The sequence below is a fragment of the Gossypium hirsutum genome, chromosome D07, assembly GCF_007990345.1.
Source record: "Gossypium hirsutum isolate 1008001.06 chromosome D07, Gossypium_hirsutum_v2.1, whole genome shotgun sequence".
Classification (NCBI taxonomy): domain Eukaryota; kingdom Viridiplantae; phylum Streptophyta; class Magnoliopsida; order Malvales; family Malvaceae; genus Gossypium; species Gossypium hirsutum.
In genome coordinates, this window is record NC_053443.1 from 47,442,344 (window position 1) to 47,458,394 (window position 16,051).

The following is a 16,051-nucleotide window of genomic DNA, read 5'->3' on the forward strand; positions in this document are numbered from 1 at the left end:
TTCAGAAAACATTAAAATTTTTAAAAGGTGCAAAAGAAACACGCCCGTGTAGCTCACACGGTCAAGAGACACGCCCATGTCTCATGCTGTGTGGGCATTCAAATTAGGGACATACGGTCGTATCCCAGCCCGTGTCCAAATTTGGGAGCTCTCAGACTTAGGTCACATGGCCAAGCCACATGCCCGTGTGCTAGGCCATGTGAATAATTTGAGCATACTGACTTGGGTTAATAAGGTACAGAGGTTACACGGCCAAGCCACACGCCCGTGTGTTAGGCCGTGAGAGCATTATGTTTTGTACTAATTAAAATATACAAGGGACACACAGCCATGTCACCTGGCCGTGTGTCACACACGGCTGAGACACACGCCCATGCCTTTGCCCGTGTGGACAAAAATAAGCCATTTTCCTAGCCATATTTCTCACCCAATTTGTCATCAACCTAAATCAACATTTTTATACAACATCAAGACATCATATCACACATAACCAAGTATACAAACTTACCTAACTTACTAAATACTCATATGCATATTCAATCCCCGTTTCACTTTCAATCATTCACCCACACACATCAAATTGATGAAACCACATACATAAATTTGTACATCAAAATGTACCAAACACTAGCCATTCAAATGGCTGATCTCAACAAAACATTTACTTGCCAACATTGGCCAAATTATCCTATACATGCTATTATAACCAAAATTAATTTGCTCTATATATACCGAAAAGGCCGATGCATAGTGTGATGTGGCTCCGACTAGCTTCCAACCTTAACGAGCTTCCGAATTACTATAAAATAGGGAAATAAAACAAAGTAAGCATTTAATGCTTAGTAAGTTCGTATAACATGGAATTTAACTTACCATTATTTCACATATAAGGTAAGCATACAAAATATATCCAACTCATTTCGGCCAAAAGCCTAAACACATATCCTCAACATGTTAGTCATGTGAAACTCATGTAATATTCAATAATCATGGATGAACATAATCATTAATCAAGTTCCACATTCATGTATCATCCATCTCATGCTTCAATGTATTAGGTATTAATATTTCCATGTACTTCATGTATGTACAAGTAATAATTCGTTTCGAACTCATATTATCTCATGTCAGAACTTTGCCCATTGAACCATTTAAAATATCGTTGGATACATGGGTAGTACACTTGAAGTGTACAAATTTGAAATCCGTCAATTCATATACGCATATGTTCATACGAGCATGTAAACGGGAAGCTCTTTTGAGCCATATAACGTAAAGCTCATGAGAGCTGTAATTGGGAAGCTTATGCGAGCCAATATCAGGAAGCTCCGGAGAGCCATTAATCGGGAAGCTCATGAGAGCCAAATATCGGGAAGCTCGTGAGAGCCATATAATGAGATGCTCATAAGAGCTAAATAACGGGATGCTCTTGCGAGCTGTGGTGAGTCCACAACACATGTAGGACCACAACCAACCGAGAACCTTTAATGACAATGTCATTTGTATCCATCGAATTTCCAAGGTTCAAACGAGACTTAATACTTGTCGAATATGTGATCAATATTTATACATGAATTTTTATACAAATCACACATAATAACATTCACTTTAAAACATATAAATATATAATTTAGTTACATGAACTTACCTCGACAAATGTTCGTAAGTTCATAGGCTACTAATCCGATACTTTTTCTTTTCCTCGATCCAATTCTGTACTAGGTCTATCCGGATCTATACAAATGAATTTAGCTCAATTTAATACAATTCATATTCAATTCAATCCAATACATATCTTTGGCAAAATTACTATTTTGCCCCTATACTTTTGATTAATTACAATTTCGTCCCTAGGCTCGGAAAATAAAATTCATACAATTTAATCATTATTCCTAGCCTAGACGATTTTCATATATAACAAATAGTAGCCCATGTATTTCATAAAATTTAGAATTTTTCCATAAATTTTCCATCTTTTCAATTTAGTCTTTAAATCATAATTTCATCAAAATTCTCTTTACAAAATTTGTTTATCTATCAACAACCTTTCATTTTCTACCATAAAACTTCATAATTCAACTATACTCATCCATGGCAAAACCTTAATACTCTAATAATTTTACAAATTATTCCCCGAGATAGCTAGATTAAGTTATTACGATCTCGGGAACATAAAAATCATTAAAAAAGGGACAAGAATACTCACATAATTAAGCAAAATAAGCTTGCTTGAACTTAGGTTTCCATGGCTAGGGTTTCCATGTTTTATTTTAGGAAAGATGATGAAAAATGATGATATTTTATTATTTAATTCATTTATCATCTTTTATTTTATCATCCAAAATTAACCTTAATATTTCTTCAATTTCCAATGATGAATAATCATTCTTAACTACTAACTCCTTTAAATGGTCTATCTGTTATATAAGGACCTCCAATTTTGAATTCCATAGCTATTTGATACCTTTAGCTACTAAAATTCAACTTTTGCATTTTATGCAATTTGTCATTTTTATTAAGCTAGGCATGTAAACAATAAAATTTCTTAACGAAATTTTTATACGATATTTTTATCATACTATAAACCATAAAATATTATTAAAATAAATTTTCTTTTGACCTTTAGCTACTTTTAAGCTATCTCAGATCACTTTCACTTTTCTTTAGTTTTACGAATCAAATCAACTCCATATATCTTTTTCTCACTGAGCTCAATCCAATACAATGGAGGTCTACATTTACGACCATAAAGAGCCTCATACGGTGCCATCTTTATGCTTGACTGATAACTATTATTATATGTGAATTCAACAAACGGCAAATATTTTTCCCAATTCCCTTCGAATTCTAAAACACAGCACCAAAGCATATCTTCAAGAATCTGAATCACACATTCAGATTGACCATCAGTCTGAGGGTGAAATACGGTACTAAAATGTAATTGTGTACCTAGAGCTTCTTGCAATTTATTCTAGAATCAGGATGTAAACCGCGAATCTCTATCTGAAATAATGGAGATTGGTACACCATGTAACCTGACAATCTCAGAAACATATAATTCTGCTAATCTCTCCAGGGGAAATCTATACGTACCAGAATAAAATGTGTAGACTGCGTCAAACGATCGATGATAACCTAAATGACATCTTTCTTTTTCAAAGATAGGGGTAACCCCGATACAAAATCCATAATAACTCTATCCCATTTCCATTCTGGTATCATCACTGGCTATAACAATCCCGAAGGTGCCTGATGTTCAACTTTTACTTACTGAACATCTAGATACAAATTCAGAAATATCACGTTTTATTCCTGGCCACCAGTACATCTGTCTCAAATCATTATACATTTTATTACTTCCCGGATGAACAAACATGGTGCCATTATGAGCTTTATGTAAACATTTTTGTATAAGCTCTAGATTCTTCGTTACACAAATTCTATCTCTGAATAACAAACAATCATCAGGTCCTATTTGAAATTCTGAATCAGAATTGACTCACACTGTACCTGTTTAGCTTGCAACTTATCATCATTTTTCTGGGCTTCACAGATCTGCTGTAGAAACATATGTTTAGCTTTTAACTCGGCTAAAATTGAGCCATCATCAGGCAATGACAATTGGGTATTCATTGTTCACAAGACAAACAAAGACTTCCTACTCAGAGCATCTGCAACTATATTTTCCTTTCCCGGATGATAATCTATAACTAAATTATAATCTTTCAACAATTCAATCCATCTATGTTGTCTCAGGTTCAAATCTTTCTGCGACATCAGATATTTTAAGCTTTTATGATCGGTGAATATATGACACTTTTCACCGAACAAATAGTATCGTCAAATTTTCAACGCAAAAATAATAGTTGCTAGTTTTAGATCATGTATCGGGTAATTCTTTTCATGTGGTTTTAGTTGTTTGGAAGCATAGACTATTACTTTACCTTCTTGCATCAAAACACAGCCTAAGCCATTCAATGACGCATGGTTGAAAATCACAAATTCTTTACCCGATTCAGGCTGAACCAGAACTGGTGCTTTGGTTAACAGGGTTTTCAACTGGTCAAAACTTTGCTGACATTTATTAGACCATTCAAATTTCACATCTTTCTGTAATAGCCGTGTCATTTGTATAACTATCATCGAAAATCCTTTTACAAATCTCTAATAATAACCAGCTAATCCCAAAAAACTTCTGACTTCAGATGCATTTTTTGGTGGTTTCCAATTAACAATTACTGAAATTTTATTCGGATCAACTTTGATGCCTTCAGCCGATACTATATGCCCCAGAAAACTAACTTTTCGAAGCCAAAATTCACATTTTCGAAATTTAGCAAGCAGTTGTTTATCTCTCAGAGTTTGTAGAACAATTCTCAAATGCTTAGCATGTTCAGTCTCATCTCGGGAATATATCAGAATATCATCAATAAACACCACAATAAATCTGTCTAGATATGGTCTGAAAATTCTATTCATTAAATTCATAAATATCGCAGGTGCATTTGTTAAACCAAAAGACATCACAAGAAATTCATAATGTCCTTACCTGGTTCTAAATACCGTTTTCAGTACATCTGAGTCTTTCACTCATAACTGATAATAACCAAAACGAAGATCAATATTTGAAAACACTGTAACACCTTTCAACTGATCAAACAAATCATCAATGCGGGGAAATGAATACTTATTCTTGATTGTAACTTTTTTGAGCTGTTAGTAATCAATACATAATCTCAAGGATTCATCTTTTTTTAACAAACAAAACTGGTGCTCCCCTAGGTGAGAAACTAGGTTGAGCAAAACCCCTGTCAGTTAATTCTTGCAACTGTTCTTTCAACTCCTTTAATTCTGTAGGAGCCATTCTATATCGTGCTATCGATATCGGTGTTGTTTCCGATACAAGATGTATAGTAAATCCAACCTCTCTAACTAGCGGTAATCTAGGTAACTCTTCTAGAAATACATCAGGATACTCACAAACTACTGGCACTGATTTAATCTTTGATTCAGACACTTTAGTATCCAATACATAAGCAAGGTAAGCATTACACCCTTTTCTGACATATTTCTGTGCTGACATAATTGATATCACATTAGACAACCCATCCAATTTATCTGATTCAATATAGAGCATTTCACCATTTTGGCATTTCAACACAATATGCTTTTGTTTACAATTTACCAGGGCATCATGCTGAGTTAACCAATCTATACCCATAATCACATCAAATTCATCAAACGGTAATAGCATCAAATCAGTCGAGAAATAGTAGCCTTGTACCATTAACGGACAATTCTTGCAAATTTTATCAATCATCACATATTGGCCTAGGGGGTTCGATACTTTAACCACGAATTTAGTGAACTCAATAGGTAAATTTTTACTAGACACTAAATTCATACAAATATATGAATGAGTTGAGCCGAGATCAATTAAAGTAGTTACATTAGTATCAATAAGAGAAAAAGTACTAGTAATAACATCTAGTGCAGAGGCATCTTCATGTGCACGAATAGCATAGGTCCTAGCTAGTGCTCATGCTTCGGATCTTACAGTGGAGTCTTTTGCCATACTAGGACTACAACTCGAATTTTTAAAATTACGAGGCGATCTACCTCTTTTAGGTGTATTGCTCGACCTAGAAGTTTGAATAGTATATTTTTCAAGTTTCTCTAAGCAGACTCTAAGATAGTGATCAAAGGAAACACATCTGAAACAAGCTCCACTCTTCATTCTACACTCACCAAAATGTAGCTTATTATAGTGCTTGCACCTAGGTTTGGTGTTTCTAACACTACCCGCACTTGCTACAGATGTAGCCTGAGATCTTGTATTGGAGCATTGAGTGCCTCTATCTCTCCCAGAGTACCCCGCAGAGGTAGTAGGACGGTCATGATATTTTTTTGATTTTTTTGAAGCTGACTGGTATGATTTTCTCGTTAATCTTTTACTTGGAGCTCTGGCTTCCGTCTCAGGTTGTCTTTTCTCTTTGCTCAGCTCTTCAGCTTTATATGCCCGATCCATAAGTACAACAAATTCTTTCAATTCAAGGATCCCAACTAATAATTTTATATCTTCATTTAAACCCTCTTCAAACCGCTTACACATTACGGTTTTAGTCGGGATACATTCTCTAGCATATTTATTCAGTCTAACAAATTCCTGTTCATATTCAGATACTATCATATGACCTTGTTTAGCTCCAAGAGTTCGTTACATTTCTGATTAAGAAATATCTGGCTGATATATTTATTTCAGAATTTAGTTTGGAAAAATTCCCAAGTAACCCTTTCTTTCAGCACAATATAAATTAATGTATTCCACCACTGATAAGCTGAATCTTTTAATAAAGATACTGCACATTTAAGACATTCAGCTGGGGAACAAGATAATTCATCAAGAACTCTGATAGTATTTTCTAACCAGAACTCAGCTCTTTCAGGATCATCTTCAACTGTAGCTCAAAATTCTTCAGTACTATATTTACAGTTTTTATCAACAGGAGGCTTACCAGTTCTAATAAGTTCTGTACTTTGAGGAATATCAGGAATCGGTTGAGGAACAGGAGGGGTTGGAGGTTGTTGTATAGCCGAATTTGTTCTTACATATTCAGTAAACCATTCATTCATCATTTGGAAGAAAAGTTCTTTAGCCTCTCCTCCTCGGCCCTCAGATATGGGCCTTCTACTACTTGAGGCTGCTCTTTGCGCAGAAACTTCAGCATTACTTTCAGCTTCTTTGAAATAAGCTCGGTTGGATGATATCGCTATATGAAAACATATTTTAAAATGATCAGGATATATCACACTATCACAGGTTATATAATGGCATGTATAGCTGGACTCGTATATAAGGTAAGCATACAAAATATATCCAACTCATTTTGGCCAAAAGCCTAAACACATATCCTCAACATGTTAGTCATGTGAAACTTATGTAATATTCAATAATCATGGATGAACATAATCATTAATCAAGTTCCACATTCATGTATCATCCATCTCATACTTCAATGTATCACGTATTAACATTTCCATGTACTTCATGTATGTACAGGTAATAATTCGTTTAGAACTCATATTATCTCATGTCAGAACTTTTTCCATTGAACCATTTAAAATATCGTTGGATACATGGGTAGTATATTTGAAGTGTACAAATTTGAAATCCGTTAATTCATATACACATATGCTCATACGAGTGTGTAAACAGAAAACTATTTCGAGCCATATAATGGGAAGCTCATGAGAGTTGTAATCGGGAAGCTCATGCGAGCCAATATCGGGAAGCTTCAGAGAGCCATTAAACGAGAAGCTCGTGAGAGCCATTAATCGGAAAGCTCGTGAGAGCCAAATATCGGAAAGCTCATGAGAGCCATATAACGAGATGCTCATAAGAGCTAAATAATAGGACACTCTTACGTGTTGTGGCGTGTCCGCAACACATGCAGAACCACAACCAATCGGGAACCCTTAATGACTTTTTTACATTTGTATCCATCGAATTTCCAAAGTTCAAAAGGGACTTAATACTTGTTAGAGATGCGATCAATATTTATACATGAATTTTTATACAAATCACACACAATAATATTCACTTTAAAATATATAAACATACAATTTAGTTATACAAACTTACCTCGACAAATGTTCGTAAGTTCGTAGGCTACTAATCCAATACTTTTTCTTTTCCTCGATCCAATTCTTTATTAGGTCTATTTGGATCTATACGGATGAATTTAGCTCAATCTAATACAAATCATATTCAATTCAATCCAATACACATCTTTAGAAAAATTACTATTTTACCTTTATACTTTCGATTAATTATAATTTCATCCCTAGGCTCAGAAAATGAAATTCATACAATTTAATCCTTATTCCAAGCCTAACCGATTTTCATATGTAACAATAGCACCCCATGTATTTCATAAAATTTAAAATTTTTCCATAAATTTTCCATCTTTTCAATTTAGTCCCTAAATCATAATTTCATCAAAATTCTATTTACAAAAGTTGTTTATATATCAACAACCTTCCATTTTCTACCATAAAACTTCATAATTCAACTATACTCATTCATTACAAAACCCTAATACTTTAATAGTTTTACAAATTAATCCCCGAGATAGTTAGATGAAGCTATTACGATCTCAAAAACATAAAAATTATTAAAAACGAGACAAGAATACTCACCTAATTAAGAAAAATAAGCTTGCTTGAACTTAGGTTTCCATGGCTAGGGTTTCTATGTTTTATTTTAGGAAAGATGATGAAAAATGATGATATTTTATTATTTAATTAATTTATCATCTTTTCAAAATTAACCTTAATATTTCTTCAATTTCTAATGATGAATAATCATTCTTATCTACTAACTCCTTTAAATTGTCTATTTGCTATATAAGGGCCTCCAATTTTGAATTCTATAGCTATTTGATACCTTGAGTTACTAGAATTCAACTTTTACATTTTATGCAATTTGGTCATTTTTATCCAGCTAGGCATGTAAACGGTAAAATTTCTTAATGAAATTTTCATACCATATTTCTATCATACTATAGACCATAAAATAATATTAAAATAAATTTTCTTCCGACTTTAGATTCGTGGTCCCGGAACCACTATTCCGATTTCACTGAAAATGGGTTGTTACATAGACTAGAAGAATGATAGAAGTTATAATTTTTGTTATGTACTATTTTATTTTATTTTTTGAGACAATATTAAAAATAGAGGATAGGACTAACACAATTTAAAGTTGTGCCATTCAAATCAAGACCAGTGGAAAACGTTATACCATTTTATTTCTTTCATATGATTTTTTGTTACTTCTATAAAATTTAAATTCACATAAAAATCATTCTAATATCAACAACTAAATTTTAAGATTAAATTTTAATTTTTAATCATATTATTTGTAAAGCGTTATTTTTAAAAAAATAAAAAAAATTAAAAGTAAGTACTAAAACAACTAATTTTCTTTGAGTAAATCGATAGAAATGTGATTTTACCTAATCATGAGCAAAGGAAAATTTTATTTTATCTAATTACTTAAAAATTATCTTTTAAAGAAAATATAAGGAAGAATTCATTTCACGACCTCAACCTTCTTATTATGGTAGCGTTTAGTATTTTTTCATCTCATAATTTTAATGGAATGTGATTCAATTGAATGTGATTATTGGAAAAATTACTTTGTAATGTTTGGTATATATCGAAAAGTATTGATTAAAATCCCGAAAAATTTACATGATCACATTTGGTTCATTAAATATTTTCTTAAGAATGTAATGATAATTTACAAAAGTATTCATATTAAATAAAAATAATATTTATGTATTTAATATTTTACAATAAAATTTATTAGTAATAAAATTTTAATTAAGTATTTAATAATAATATTTTAATTGATAATTTTTAAAATTATTATTTTAATTGAAAATAAAATTATTTCAAATTTGTCTTGCATGCATTTTCTAAATATAACAACGCATATATAAAATGGCCACTAAAGATTCATAAATTTTCATGATTAAATTGCTAGGAAAGTTACCACTTTCTATCATATCAAACACCACCTAAAGGTAAACTACACCCAAGGTCATTAAACTATTAGTAAGTTTACGGGTTGGTCGTTTAATTTCAAAAAGTTACAAAATGGTCACTAAAGATTCATAAATTTTCATTTAAGTCATTGAACTATTCAAAAATTTTTATTTAAGTCATTAGGTTGTTAAGTTTTTTTTTAAATTCAGCTAGTGAGCTCCAAGTGACGATTTGACGATCAATACCATGTATCAGTAAAACTCGACAAGTGGAAGAACATACCTTAGATCCAAGTCGATTTGACGGTCAGTGTTTGAGATTGAAGAATAAATTTGTTTGGATTTTGGTTCGCAGATTTGTGACATTCAAAGTTGTTTCATGAAAAAATTAACTTGTATAAGAGAAGGGGAAATAGAGCTTCTGATTGGTGCAAGTAGTGTGAACAGAGAAGGCCATACAATAGCAATTTTAATAGCCTAATGACTTAAATGAAAACTTTTAAATAGTTCAGTGACCATTTTGTAACTTTTTGAAGTTGAGTGGCTGAAACGTAAACTTAATATTCCTAAGTTGAGTGGAAGAATATACCTTAGATCTAAGTCAATTTGACTGTCAGTACTAAGATTGAAGAAAAAAAGTTGTTTGGTTTTTGGTTCAGAGATTCATGACAATTTCAAAGTTGTTTCATGAAAAAACTAAACTTGCAACACCCTATACCCAGTCTAGTCACCGGATCTGAGTTACGAGATGCTACCACAGAAAACAAAGAACATCACGTGCAATTCAAACTTGAAGTCAATTAATCATTTCATAATCCATAGAAAACATGGTTTACGAACTAATCCAAGTTCTAATCAAGCTTATGAAAGCTCGAAAACAAGTTCGGAATTTAATGAGGACCAAATTAAAACTTCTAAAAAAAAGAATGGCAAACATGAAAATAGAGGTCACATGACCGTGTGGGCAAGCCGTGTGAAAGACTGTGCCCTTGTGTGCATAAGTCACACGGCCATGTGTCTAGGTCGTGTAACTAACTATGGCCATGTAGTTTAAAAAATTATCAAACCTACAATAACCACATAGGCGTGTAGCCAACCCGTGTGAGGTACACGACTGTGTGGAGAAATCATGTGCCATTTTAAGTGTTCATCATGTACCAAGCAAGCCTATGATTCAAGTAATGCCTAAATGACCATACATCTTGTTAAAATACCAACCAACAATCATGCTAAAACATGAATTAACCAATTACAATACTAGTAATCCATATCACATAGATTTCCTCTTCACCAAGTTTAATAACCTAAACATTAAACACTAATACAAGTCACATATTTCATTATACCATTTCCAATTCAACTCAAAACATATGATATATCCATTTCCTAATCTTCTAATCCATATGCCTTAATGGCACCATCACTAAATTACTTCGAAAAAGAAAAGAAAATAATAAAAGAGATAGGAATGATGTAAGTGATGAATTCCACACATTCCTCCTCCATTTTTTAAATCTAGCCATTTATTTTTATAACCAAAGGACAACCAAAAAAAATTAAGACTACTAAAAAGGCAAAAAAGAGTATTAAGAAAAAAGTTAGATTAAAGATAATCCAAGCGCCCAACGCCAGGAATGGGTTGTTATAAGCCGAATGACGTTATGTTTGGGGGGAGATCACTTTTTCCAGAGTTTTGCTTGCTAGACACGGCAACAAAGAATGAAGGAAAGGATAAGATTTTCTATACATTAGATTCAGCGAGAGATTTGAATAGAAATGATAATTTTGAAAAACAAATACTTATACTAAAATTCAAGTAATTTGAAGTATGAGTTAAGCTTCAGCTATTTGAAATTGGTTTTATCTATTTTTTTAATTTTATAATGTAATTTATTTTTATATTATATAAAAATTAAATATATTATATTATATTATATTATAAATATTAAAAAATTTATTAAGTCACTGATTTTTTACATGAAATGATTTTTTTATTATTTATTAGAATATGTGTATACATAAGTTATTTCTTATATTATGTTAAAGATATCTCGATATCCATTAGTGTCGAATTCAATGAAATTGTTTATGTCACCAAGTTTTTGTAACTGGTTGGAATAAAAAAATCATCTTGAATTTGACATCCAAGGGTGTCAAGTTCTTTGTGAAAACTTAAAATTCAAATGGTAACAAAATAACATAGTTTTTTTTTGAAGGCTATGAATAATATTTAATCCTAAACTCGATAAATACCAGTGTCAAGTTTTGAATAATAATTTTAAAAAGCATATAACATAATCTAAATCGATTTTAATGGAAATTTAAATGGACCTCTAAACAAGTATTGAGTTTTGTTTAGAAATCCTAACAAAACCCTAGTTTTAAAGCCTATAAATAGGCATAGAAAACAAACAAAAAAGCATCATCGATATTCTACTGCAACATGCATACCTAACTATCTCAAAGTTCTAATTTCCAAACATACCATAATAGTTGCTCATTAAGTTCTAGCTCTTAGCCTAGTAATTACAACGTTATTTAGTCATGAAGTTATTCCACTAAAGTATCACGACTAAGCTCTTTCTTATTATATACCATCACAAAATCTACTTATCAAGTACTCGTCCAATGATCTTGTCATAAATGTGTTACCCTCATAAGATATCCTTAATATCTTTTGAATAAATCCATTCTTCCAATATGATCCTATTTTATCTCATGATAATCATTACATCTTCCTGAAAAATCAATTACTAACAATAGTAATTAAATTATTTATCTCTAAAACAAATGTCCCCTGGCCACATAAGATGATTAAACTTCTAACTTTTAAAATATATGAACTAAATCTCAAATTTGATATAAATATAGGGACTAACAATATATTGTAACTTTATAAAATTACCCACTTCATATTAAGTTTCTAATTTCTCTCACTTTTTCTTTATATATTTACTTTATTTTTTTAAATTTTTTTATCTCTAGCCTATATATACACTATTATAAAATTATTAATTGCGTTTGATGTTACAAATTATATGATACCAACTTATTCATTGAATTGACCGAAAAACATAATATTTTATTATTCTCTTATGTGGTTACACATTTAATTATTTTATTTATATCATATATTGATTAAATAAAATAAAAATATGTTATTAAATAAATAAAATAATTAAATACGTAAATTCACGTGCAACAATATAAGAGATTAATAAAATATAATTTTTCGATCAATTCAACAAATAAATTGACATCACTTGATTTGTAACATCAAACTCAATTAATTATTTTATAATAATATAGATATAACCTAGATTTTCATATACTTAACCACTAATATTATATATATAAAAGTGAGAAAAAAAATACTATTAATATTTAGCTTTATAAAAGAATAATATATATTGTAATTTTATATATAATGAATAATATCATGTATTACTATATATATTACTGTTTTATATAAGGTAACTATTAGTAATATTATTAATTATATACAAAATTGTTTAAAATTAATAGTTAGCTTATATTATTATTTTATTATAACATAATGATTAATAACTTTATTAAAGTAAAATATTATTTTAATATTTAAAATTTAATAATAATTTTTTAATGGCAATTAGTGATATAATCAACAATAAATGAAATCATCTTCAATTCAGAAATTATTTTAAACTCATGCTATATATATACATATATATTATTCAGTTGATGTCACCTATTAACTATGTTCTCAACAGTTAAGAAATTACCAAATACCCTTTCATTTTATAAATAACAAATATTATTTTGAGTACACTTATGCTTTTATACTTGGATAAATATAGAAAATACATGCTTATAAATGAGAATGATGAGATTCGAACCTAAAACAACATAATCTTGGCTATTTCAATTTCACCATTTCAACCAAAGAAACATTAGTTCTCACATCAATTATTAATAAATTTGTTACATAAATATTTTCATTCACATTATGAGTGTCCCATAATCTAGTTATAAATGAATCAAATAATTGTATAGTTATGAGTAATTATGTCATTTAAATTTGTAAGTATATATATATATTATATTTTTATAAAAATAATTTATCACTTTCTTTGAAAATATCATTTGTAAAAAATTATATTTATTTTAAATGAAATCATATATATAACTAAACTATCATTTAAGGGTGTAATTGAGTTAATGTCATCCATCAACTGACCTCAGTTGAAAAGTTACCAAAAGATAAATTTTTTTACAAAGTAGCAAATATTATTATGAGATTATTTTGTTTTTCTTATAGATTTTTATATAAAATCTAGAGAAATACATACACATGATGGAACCTGAAACACTATAATCTTTAGAGTGTGTTTAGACACCATCGAGTAATTGGATGAAAATGCAATTACAAGGATAGTTGTCATGCCTCAAAATTTAAGGGGTTAATTGAAATAATTAACCAATAAATGAATTAGGCTTGATGGTTAATTGTTACTTCCCTATCCTATAAGTCTTATGTTTGAGCTACTCTCCTCTAATTTCTTTTCCTTTTATTTTCAGTAACCTAGGATAAAAATCACACTAAAATATTTACTATTTGAATTAAAAACTAAATAAGAAATAGACTTTAGGCTTAATGGTTAAGAGCTTGCTTCCCTTCCTTGTGAGCCTAAGTTTGAGCCATCTAATCCCCTTTCCATTTCCTTTTATTTTCAGAAACAATGGATAAATTGCCATGTCGCCCCCTAGAGTTTTCAAACCCTAGGTATTTAGTGCATCTTTTCCCAATTAGACTAGGCATATTGTTTAGTTTTCAATTCCTATTAGGATTTTACCTTCTCTCTATTTCTTCTCATTTTTCTTTTCTTTTTTATTCTTTGTATCATATTTTTCATCTTTTTGTTGTTGAATTTTTTGCTTTCCCGAATTAAAACATCCTCTATTCAATCATTTTTCTATTGGTTTTATAATTGTCATTAATAGTATCCCGATCTTTGTCAAGAAATGGTAAGTACATCTTGTTCTGAAGTTTCGATCCAAAATTTTTGTAGTATTTCTATCTGACGCTAATCTTACATTCGATTAAACAATCTTTTAACAGTTCTTGCAAAAACTTTTGTTAATCTTGACAAATCTTAAAATCAATCGTTAATTTGAGTATAAATGTTGCTGAAGGACCAGATTTATGTGAATCGGATTGGATTTAATTGTGAGGAACGTTGATCGAACTCTTGGTGAAAGGTATGTGTTTTCTTACAAGCTAATTGGAGTAAACCATGTGTAAGAATAGGGCCATATGGTCTCCTACATAGGTGTGTGGACCACACGGTCTCCTACACGAGTGAGCCACACGACCATGTGTCATTGTTACGTTAAGGTACTTCGATATTCACACAACCTGGCCACACGACTGTGTAACCTTTCCATACGGCCTATAGCTTCTCACATGACCATGTGTCCCCTATTTTATAGTATTACCCAAAATTTTGTGAATTGTTCAATTTAGTCCTATATAACCCCCTGAATTATTACTAAAGTTTTTATCCACTCGATTGAGTTCATGATATTATGAACATACTGGAATTTGTGAGTTGATGATAATGATGATATGTGAACGATACATGTTTACTGTCACTGTATTTCTAATGAATTGTTACTGTTATTTTTACCACTGTATTACTGATTGCATGTTCAATATGCCTACTATTACTATTGAACTGAATACATGTTAAGCATGCCTACTGTTACTGTTGAACTTAATACATGTTACGCATGTTTAATGCTATTGTTGAACTAAATACATGATAAAACATGTCTACTGTTACAAGCATGTCATATCGCATTGCATGGGGTAGGACGATTGTACGGAGGAAGTTTTGACAGTTTAATAATCTACAACATTAGTGGTTCATCCACAAATTACTAGAAGCTTTTATCTACAAATATGTTGTGCACCCACAACAAGTGGCAATTTATTTGCAAATGTTTTTATATGAAAATACTAATGGCTTAGCCACAATTTTTTACTATTGGCAGTTTATCTGCAAATACTGGTGGTTCATCCACAAAACTGGAATTTATTAGTTGGAAGAGTTTTGGGGAACTCTTGCTGTGGAGTGTAGCAGAGTATGGGTAAGATAATTCCTGTTATTCTTGCATCGTATTAACATTCACATACATACTCAAAATAACTATCGGCTTATGCTTTGCTATACGATTGCGTTTGTTCTGAAAATTATTTGTTGTATGCATGTTTACTATTTTGCACCAGTTTACTTCTAATAGGATTCACATTGAGGTTCTTAAACTCACTCCCCTTTAATTTCCATCTTTACAGATAACCCATCAGGTTAGGTGTGGTGCCCCAAACCTAGTCGGGACAGTCTGACCCAAATTTTTAATGTCACACTAGCCACCGAAATGACTCTTTGTTAAAACATCTCGAGCCACACCAACCAACCAACCACACCATACATTCATAGCATAAATCATATGAGTAATAT